Genomic DNA, 10219 nt, shown 5'->3' on the forward strand with positions numbered 1-10219 from the left:
TATATGTATATATATATATAGTGAGAATTCACAAAAAAAAGCAAAAGACAAAGACAGGCGGTGCAGAAAAGAAACAGATGTATTAGTATAACGCTCGGAAAGTGAAAAAGTCTTTAATATTTCGAGCCTACGCTCTTCCACAGAGAGAAATAAGGAGAGAAACAAGGAGAGAATAAACTCCATACACCTCATTCAAGCACAAAGAAGCATGGACATCAAATGATGACAAAGATGATGATAAAAAAGATGATGATGAGGAAGAGAAGGAGGAGGAAGAGGATGATGACGACGATGACAACTGGGATTCCAACTGTGACCAACCTGTCATATTTTCAAACATAACATATCCTAGAGTGTGCTTTGGCTGAGATTTGGCTACTATTTCTAGCATCCTGAGTAACCACATGGAGGCTCTTGCATTGGCTCAGTTGTATTGGTGCTGTTGGAGGAGATTAAGCCAATAATTTGACCCATTTGATATCAACCCACCTGAAACCAGCTCCTATTTCTTTGATACAAAATTCTCAGTTTTAAAGTGATTTAAATTGAAACCTCCATCAAAACTTCATGTTAATTTATATTTCAAACACCATCTTAATGACAAAATTTTACTAAATTCTTTATTATTTTCAAAATTAATTGAAACAAACACAGTGTATTTCACCAGAAATATGGGATTGAAAATGGTTAATAATGACAAAGTCATTTTACTAAATTATTCATTATCTTCAGAATTAATTGCCACAAAGCTGGTTTATTTCAAGGGAAATATGTTAACAAAAGGGATAAGACACTTCAGAGATTCATATTTAATTTTTTTTAAATTTTGGCAGAAGCCCAGCAATTTTAAAAGGAAGGGTTAGTCGAAGCCATCAAATATTTGATAGGTATTTTATTTTACTGTAGCTGAAAGGATGAAAGGTAAAGTTGACCTCAGCAGGATTTGAACTTACAATGTAAGGAGTCAGAACAAATACTGCAAAGTATTTTTCCTATAGTCTGTCGATTCTGCCAGCTCACAGCCCTATTTAATGGAGCATCTGTAGACAAGAGAATTGAGAGCCACATGAAAAGCACCTGTGCTGGTCCCATGTGAAAAGCACCCAGTACACTCTGTAAAGTGGTTGGTGTTAGAAAGGGCAGCCAGCCCTTACTTGTTTCCAAGTTAGGCAATAGTAGTTCCTTATGACCAGTTATGTCTTCAGGGAAAATTGGTAATAAAAGACACCACCTTCATGACAGTGCCACTTCTTTACAAATATCATGTCATATCAAGGCACGAAGATTATAACACACACACACACACACACACAGATAGATAGATAGATAGATAGAGATAGATAGATAGATAGATAGATAGACATATAGATAAATAGACAGACAGACATATAGATAGATAGACAGACAGACATATAGATAGATAGACATATAGATAGATAGATAGATAGATAGATAGATAGATAGATAGATAGATAGACAGACGTATAGATAGATAGACAGACGTATAGATAGATAGACAGACGTATAGATAGATAGACAGACGTATAGATAGAGAGACAGACATATAGATAGACAGACAGACAGATAGACAGACAGATAGATAGATAGGTATATATGATGTTCTTTCAGTTTCTGTTAATCAGATCCACTCACAAGGCTTTGGTCAGCCCAGGGTTATAGTAGAAGACATTTGCCCAAGAATCTGAATCTGTGGCTGGGAACCAAACTTCTTACCACACAGCCATGCCTACCCCAATCCATTAAAGCAAAATATTTACCTCTTTTTGAAGTGTTATTTTAATTAGTGAACATTTAAGGGGGGCAATTCACTCTATTATGTATGTTAGTTTTCTTCCACCCTTTAATTAATATGATAAGGCTGTGTGCTAACGAAGCTTGTATAAGGAAAAGCTAGAGAGTAAAAATCGAGTAATTATCTTGTTTGACATCAACCCACCTAAGACCACCACTGTTTTGTAATACAAATTTCCTGCATTATAGTGATCTAAATTAAAATCTTCTATCAATTTGTTCTTTTAATTTATGTTCCAAATTCCACCTCAATAATGGCAAAGTTATTATACAAAATTCTTCATAATTTTCGAAATTAATTGCGACAAAGGCAATGCATATTAACAAAAATATGTAACAAAAGTGTAAAGCATAGAAGAAGTGAGCTTTCCAGTTTGTCCAGTTGTTGGTATGTAATCCCAGTCTACCGGTCAGCTCTGCTGGAGCCAAACTTTGGTATGGATGGATCCCGTTATAAAGAACATGTGATGATGTGTGTTTCTGGATAAAACCATCCTGCTTGTTTTTCTGAGCAAGTTGTTAGTTAAGAAGTTTGCTTTGAAAATATGCGGTTTTGGCAGCACTGGATTAACCATAATGCAAAATAATCACATGCTTAAAGCATCAAGGAAAGCAGGGGGCACCAAAGAAATGGTAAATGGTTTACAGCACAAAAGAAATCACTTTAAACTTGCTAAAATAATATTCGAGATGCCTTTACTTCTACTAAGTATACAAACAGATGTGTTACGTAAGACTAATTTTGAGGATCTGATCAAAGACCCTGCAATTAAAAAAGTAGAAAAATTTTTCTGATGAAAATAAAGTGGAAGTATACAACAATAAACATAACTTTCGATCTTAACCGTTAGTTTTGTTTCATTGTGCAAACTAAGGACTGAGGACTGGCGAACCAGATGGCTGCACCAGGCTCCAATCTGATCTGGCAGAAATTCTACAGCTGGATGCCCTTCCTAACACCAACCACTCCGAGAGTGTAGTGAGTGCTTTTACGTGCCACTGGCACCACACACACACACATATATATAGGGGCAGCAAAATCATTTAAGTGCTTAGGGCATCTATGGGTCTTAATCTGGCCCTGGGTTTTGGGTTCAGTTCCACTGTGCAGCTCCTTGAGCAAGTGTCTTTTACTAAAGCCCCAAACCGACCAATGCATCGTCGGTGAATTTGGTACATGGGAACTGTGTCTAGATAGTAGGGGTCAAGACATCTGTGAAGATGTGTGGCTTAGTGGTTAGGGTTCTTCAGCTCATGATTGAAAGGCCTTGAGTTTGATTCCTAGCAGTGCTTAGTGTCCTTGAGCAACACACTTCATCTCACGTTGCTCCAGTCCACTCAGCAGGCAAAGATGAGTTGTGTCTGTAAATTCAAAAGGATCAGCCTTGTCACATTCTGTGCCACGCTGAATTTCCCCGAAAACTACATTAAAGGCATGTTGGTCTCTGGAGTGCTCAACCACTTGCACATTAATTTCACAAGCAGGTTCTTCGGTTGATTGAATCAACTGGAACCCTTGTCATCAAAACCGATAGAGTACCTGTTAGTTATAGAACCAGAGCTGGGTTTTTTTTGAGACATTTTGTTGGAGAAAATCCACATCTTATATGCCATCAAAGACTGTATTTATTATTTCTTTCCTATCAGTTAAAATAGAAAACTGGCAGAACTGTTAGCACAGCCAGTAAAATGCTTAGCAGTATTTCATCTGTCTTCATGCTCTGAGCCCAAATTCTGGTGGGGGTCAACTTTGCCTTTCATCCTTTCAGGGTCAATGAAATAAGTACCAGCCATGTACTGGGGGACAATGTAATTGACTTTTCCTTCCCCTCAAAAACTGCTGCACCCTTGCCAAAATTTGAAAGGATTGCTTCTTTCCTATCAATCGATATATCTGATGCTTGATGGCTTTTTGTCATCAAACGATAAAGATTCAGTTGTTGACTGAACAACTGAATTTCGTACTCATTGATTTATATGTAAGTGGCTGAGTATTCCACAGACACTCGTACCCTTAATGCAGTTCTCAGACAGAATCAGCATGACACAGTGTATGACAAAGTTGTGCCTTTGGATTATTGATACAGTCCATCTGACAGACTTCGATACAGTTTCCATCAAACCAATTTCACTTGAAACATATTGGTCAACCTAGAAAACTACACTTGCAGTAGGACTGAACTTGTGACTTTGTGGTCGCATAACAAACTTTTTTTTAACCATTATGAAATTAAGCAACTTGAAAAAAAAATAATTTAGATTTCAACATTGGTCTGGACTCAGACAATGGAAGAAAGCCACTAAGGCAGTGGTCTCCAGCTAGGGTCCATATAAGCTCTTGTTGGGGTTCACACTAGCAAAATAGTAAATTAAGGAACCATGGTAGTATTTTAAGGGTTAATGTAAAGTTATGATTTAGATTTATGTATTGCAAGAAAGAGTTAGGTTTCTTTCTCTAATGTTTTATAAGAGAATGTGCGAATAATAAAATAGGAGTTTTGAAAGAAATATCAATAAAACTTGGTTTTTCAACACTGAACAGCTATGGGGGTTCACCAGAATAAAATAGTAACCAAAGGGGCTCATTGACAAAAAAAAAAAAATGATTGAGGTTCACTGACTAAGGTGGCGGGCATGACAGCTGAAACCAGCTTAAGGTAGTTGTGATTGATGAGAGACCGCAGATGGGAGCCTTATTCAGTCCTCACTGCCCTTCTCAAGCAAAGTGTAACTGGCCAAGGGGTTAAGCACTTGTGACCCTAGATATCTGCTGATGATACAAAAGGGATTTTGCCGTTGTGATGAATTCAGAAGAAAAGCTCACCATACTTCTGCATAGTTCCTGCTAATTCTAGCATAGCTAGAAAGGGTTGTTTTGCCCCAGGCAGAATTTTGGGGTCTGTTGCAGGCAACATGCATTTTTTGTAGGGTCTGGGGATAACAGACAGAAGGGCCACTCCAAGTGGCACACACTCTAGCTACACTAGTAGCAAAGCATCTCTGATATTGAGCTCAAATATTCATTTGGGGTTTCAAAAACACAATTAAAAGCCACTTCCATTTATTTTCTCTTCAATCATTATACAGAGGTATAACTTTTCAAGGGTGTGTTAAATACTAAGTTAATGGCTAATACAAGAGCATCGTTAATTACTAACCAGATGAGAAGCAATGTCGAGACAAATGGTTGCATATGCTCTTTTTTTTTCTCTTTCTCTCACCCAAATCATCACATGAACAGCAACCAGTACAAGTCCCACACATTTCAGCTCAACACAGAAGCTTTAAACTAAATCTGGATTATTCTTTTCATTCATTTACTCGTTTCAATCATTTGACTGCAGTCATACTGGAGCACTGCCTTGTGTAGGGTGGGATTTAGTCAGACAAATCGACCCCCCCCCCAGGCCTTATTTCTTAATCCTTATTCTGTCGATCACATTTTACTGAACTTTAAGCTACAAGGATGTAAACAAACCAACACCGGTTGTCAGGTGGTGGTGGTGGGGTGACAACCACAGACACAAAGACACATGCATATGTAGACACACAAACACACACACATGACGGGCTTCTTTCAGCCTCCACCTACCAAATCCACACACAAGGCTTTGGTCGGCCTGAGGCTATAGAAGAAGACACTTGCCCAAGGTGCCATGCAGTGGAATTGAACTGGAAACCATGTGGTTGAGAAGTAAGCTTCTTACCACACAGTCACGCCAACATTTACATTCTATTTTGTATTCATTCCCAATTTTACATCATGAATCAACTCCAAAATTTTTCGAGGTATATAATCTTTTATATTTTGCTTGTTCCAGGCATTGGACAGCTGCCATGCTGGAGCACCACATTGAAGGTTTTAGTTAAATAAATCCTCCTTACTACTCAGATTTTTATAGCTAAGTGACAATGCTTTTTCACTTAAGTCAAGACAGCACTTGGGTTTTGAGGATATGTGATTGGAAAATGAGTGTGTGTGTGTGTGTGTGTGTGTGTGTGTGTGTGTGTGTGTGTTCAATGCAGGAAGCTGCACAAATGCAGATGATCAGAAACAAGCACCTATGAGCGCTGGAAATTGGAGCCATTCAGTTGTGATGTATTGAAGAATTTTGAATTTTGCAATTTAATGCTTCTGGTGAATCAACAGATCTCTTCTCTCTTTATATATATATATATATTGGGAGAGAGAGAGAGAGAGAGAGAGAAATACATACACGCACACACACAAGCAAACATATTTACATACACATGAAGACGATCCATACATGCATGCATATTCATAAATGTAAATACAAACACATGCATTCACATACATAGATAAGAAATAGGATGTTTGACTTGTGTTTAAGCGGATGTGTACATGCATACGACCCTGATTGTGTGTGTGTCCATGTAAAGACTGATATCTGGTAACATTTTCCCCTTTCTTTCCCTCCTCTTCCTCCTTCTCCTTCACCACCAGCGCCATCATTACCACTACTAAACCACCTGAACGACGAACCTAAAAAGTGGCCGAGTATTCCACAGTATACCCTTAGTATGATCCTCAAAGTGGACCAGCATGACAAAGCTGAGTGTACAATCCACCCCAACGGGCTTCCGTACAGTTTCCATCTACCCAGTTTCTCGTGACACAGCCTGGCTATGGCAAAAAACATTTGATCCAAGATACCATGCGATGAGATCGAACTCGAGCTCTCATGATCGCGAAGCAAACTTTTCAATCCCTCACTCAAGCCAATCAGGATGCTTCTACATGTCGCTCAATTTGCTAAAAATAGCAGTCAAATCAACTTGAAATTATTCCTAAATGCATTCAAAGGAAAAGTAGCACATTGAATAATGTAATCCTAGATATATTATGTCTAAATAAAAGACGGATTTGTCATAGATGGAATGCTTTATCTCAGTTAAGTTTGATTCCGGGCTGACCTATGTTTAGACAACACAAAAAGAACAAACAGTACACATTGCCATTTCTGCGGCGCGGTGGCGAAATTGTTGGTGTAGGGAAAAACGATTTGCAGTGCTTCTTTCGGCTCTTTAAGTTCTAAGTTCAAATTCCGCTAAGGTCAACTTTGCCCTTCAAATCTCCGGCACCAATAAAATAAGGTACCAGTCACGTACTGACAACGATAGTATCGACTTCTACCCATTCTCTCAAAATTGCCGGCCTTGTGCTTAAATCTGATGTCATCATTATTATATCTTTCTCTCTCTACACACACGTGTATGTACGTGTGTGTAGATAGATAGATAGATAGATAGATAATCGCACATAGACATAAGCTTACATTCGCAAACATGCAATCATATACATTCATACATAATTAGATAGACAAATAGGGTTGTTAGATAAATTTGTTCGCCCTACCCCCTATTATTTCAATTGTTTCCAACGGTATTTAAATTAGCACGAAAAGCATTTTAACGAGGTTTTTTTTTCTTTTTTTGGTCTAGCTCTATTCGTCCTCTACAACTTTCGTTTATCTTTTTGAAATTTGAATGAATTTTACTCCTATTCAGGGATATAACGATGGAGTACCAAGTAGGAAAAAGAAATCCAGCGAATTTATTTGACGAATTTACATTTTATCCATTTCCCAAGAAGCGGGTTGCATGAGACATGGGTCATTATCAGGCGAGCTGCAACACTAGAAAAATCTGTTAAGTAATTTTTCGTTTGGATATGCCATTCAGAAAGTCTTGCGGGCCGCAGGTTTCCAATGATTTATCACAGAGTGAAAAAAAAAAAATTGTTTGAGCTCCAGTATTATTTCTGCGAGAGGAGCTGACCGGAATCCACCCCTATTCATTAAAAATAAATTCATTAATAGTGGCATACCTTAAACTAGATTCTAAATTACTCAAAATTGCTGAATAGAACTTTCTTAATTATTATAGAATTAACAATTTCAGTGTCTGCTGCTCATATGCAAATTAGACGGACCTGTTTAGACATGTCCCAGTTTGTGTGTTCTACAAATAGCTGTTATTTACAACCTCAACATAGATAAGAGATAATTCTTTGATGAAGTTCTAAGATGGGTGGAATTTCCGAAGACTATCTGTTACCACCTTATGGGGGGCGGGGGTGCTTAAAAAATGTAATTTTTCCCCAAAAGTTTTTGTCAGAATCGTAATTGTCTGTGTATGAAATAATAATCCTTTTTACTGAAGGCACAAGGCCTTGAAATTTGGTGGGTTGGGGGACTAGTCGATTACCTCCACCCCAGTGTTGCACTAGTGCTTAATTTATTGATCTCGAAAAGATTAAAAGCAAAGTCGACCTCGGCGGAATTCGAACTCAGAACGTAAAGGCAGACGAAACACCACTAAGCATTTTTGCCTGGCGTGCTAACGATTCTGCCAGCTCGCTGCTTTTGTGTTAATGATAATAATGATAACAAAATTAAGGGACACCTCCCCAATTCCTTACCGTTTTTCTCCCCTATGAGGTAGTGATAGCTATTTACAAAAAATTGCCCTAAGATTAGAAATAAGCCAGATCTACTCACGAAGTGACAAAATCCAGTAGCATAGCAACGTTACTTAATCTTCTGTGTGGGGTTAATAATATTTATTTTATTAAGGCCGCAAGCTGGCAGAAACGTTAGCACGTCGGGCGAAATGCTAAGCGGTATTTCGTCTGTCTTTATGTTCTGAGATCAAATCCCGCAGAGGTCGATTTTTGCTTTTCATCCTTTCGGGGTCGATAAATTAAGTACCAGTTGTGTACTGGGGTCGATCTAAACGACTGGCCCCCTCCACCAAAATTTCGAGCCTTGTGCATAAAGAATATTAATATTTTATATCATTTCTATTACAAATCAATCCCAGGTTATTACATTGTTTTATTTTGTAAGTCTGGTATTTATTCTATCGATACGTTTTGCCGAACCTCTACGTTACAGTGACGTAAACAAACCAACAAGAGTCGTCAAGCAGTGTGTGAACAATCGCAAAAATATGCGCACGCTCACACACAAACATACAAACACATATGCATATATACATATACAATGGGCTTCCACGCAGTTTCCGGGTATCAAATTCACACACAAGACATTGGTCGGTTTTAACACTAATAGAAGCAACTTGCCCAAGTCGCCGCGTAGTGAGATTGAACCTGAAACCATGTCCGCCGGAGCACTGCCTTGACGGGTTTTTGGTTGAGCAAGTCGACCCCAGGACTTATTTTTAAGCCAAGGACTTATTCTATCGCTCCACTTTTGCAGAACCGCTATGTTACAGCGACGTAAACACACCAACAACTGTTGTCAAGCGGTGATGGTGGTGGGTAAACAGATACACACACACACATATATATATATACGACGGGCTTCTTTCAGTTTCCACTCTCAAGGCTTTGGTCGGTCCGAGGCTTTAGTAGGAGATACTCGTACAAGGTGCCACGCAGTGGGACTGAACTTAGACCCATGTGACTGAGAAGCAAGCTTCTTACCACACAGCCACGCCTACGCCTATGCCACACGCGCGCGCGTGCACACGTATGTATGTATGTATACTATAGATGAAATTTTTTTTCATCATGACTGAGTTCCACGCTACCGATTATTCACACGATTGAGTCACTCTCAGTAATCAGTAAAGTGACGTTGAGTCATGTTTCAAGAAGGTTCGGCTTCTAACAATATATAAACATTCGATCTTAGGTATTGAGTATTTCTTTCCTGCAGTAAGCGCAAACTTTCACTATCCCAGCTACACGCGCGCATGCGCACGAACACACACACTCATACACGCATGCGCGCGCGAGTTACTATCTGTTAAGTAATAAATTCGTTTGTAATGATTTTTTTTTCTATTAAAGTTCATTGTTCGCCTTTTTACACGCGTTCAGCACTTTCACCGCACATATACACATCCACATATACACGCGTAGAGATATATATATGCATACACGTATTTCGGTACACGCGTATATAATACGTGTGTGTATGTTTGTGCGCGCATGTGTATATACATTTACATACACACATATATATATATATATATATATTCTTTTATTTGTTTCAGTCATTTGACTGCGGCCATGCTAGAGCACTGCATTTAGTCGAACAAATCGACCCTAATACTTATTCTATCGTTCTGTTTTGCCGAACCGCTATGTTACGTAAACACACCAACATCGGTTGTCAAACGATGATGAAGGTGGGGGACAAACAGACACACAAACATATACACATACATATACCACGGGCTCCTTTCAGTTTCCGACTACCAAATCCATTCACAAGGTTTTGGTCGGCCGGAGGCTATAGAAGAAGACACTTGGCCAAGGTGCCATGCAGTGGGACTGAACCCGAAACCATGTGGTTGGTAAGCAATCTACTTACCACCCATATATATATATATATATATATATATATATATATATATA

The 10219-nt window shown here is 38.7% G+C and overlaps 1 protein-coding gene across 2 annotated transcripts in view; it reads right to left on the reverse strand.

The window, feature by feature from the left end:
- LOC106869245 (ETS-related transcription factor Elf-1) overlaps positions 1-10219 on the reverse strand; it is a 90559-nt gene that overhangs the window by 14654 nt on the left and 65686 nt on the right. The window lies entirely within an intron of this gene.

The sequence above is a fragment of the Octopus bimaculoides genome, chromosome 7 (genome assembly GCF_001194135.2).
Source record: "Octopus bimaculoides isolate UCB-OBI-ISO-001 chromosome 7, ASM119413v2, whole genome shotgun sequence".
In the NCBI taxonomy this organism is placed as follows: domain Eukaryota; kingdom Metazoa; phylum Mollusca; class Cephalopoda; order Octopoda; family Octopodidae; genus Octopus; species Octopus bimaculoides.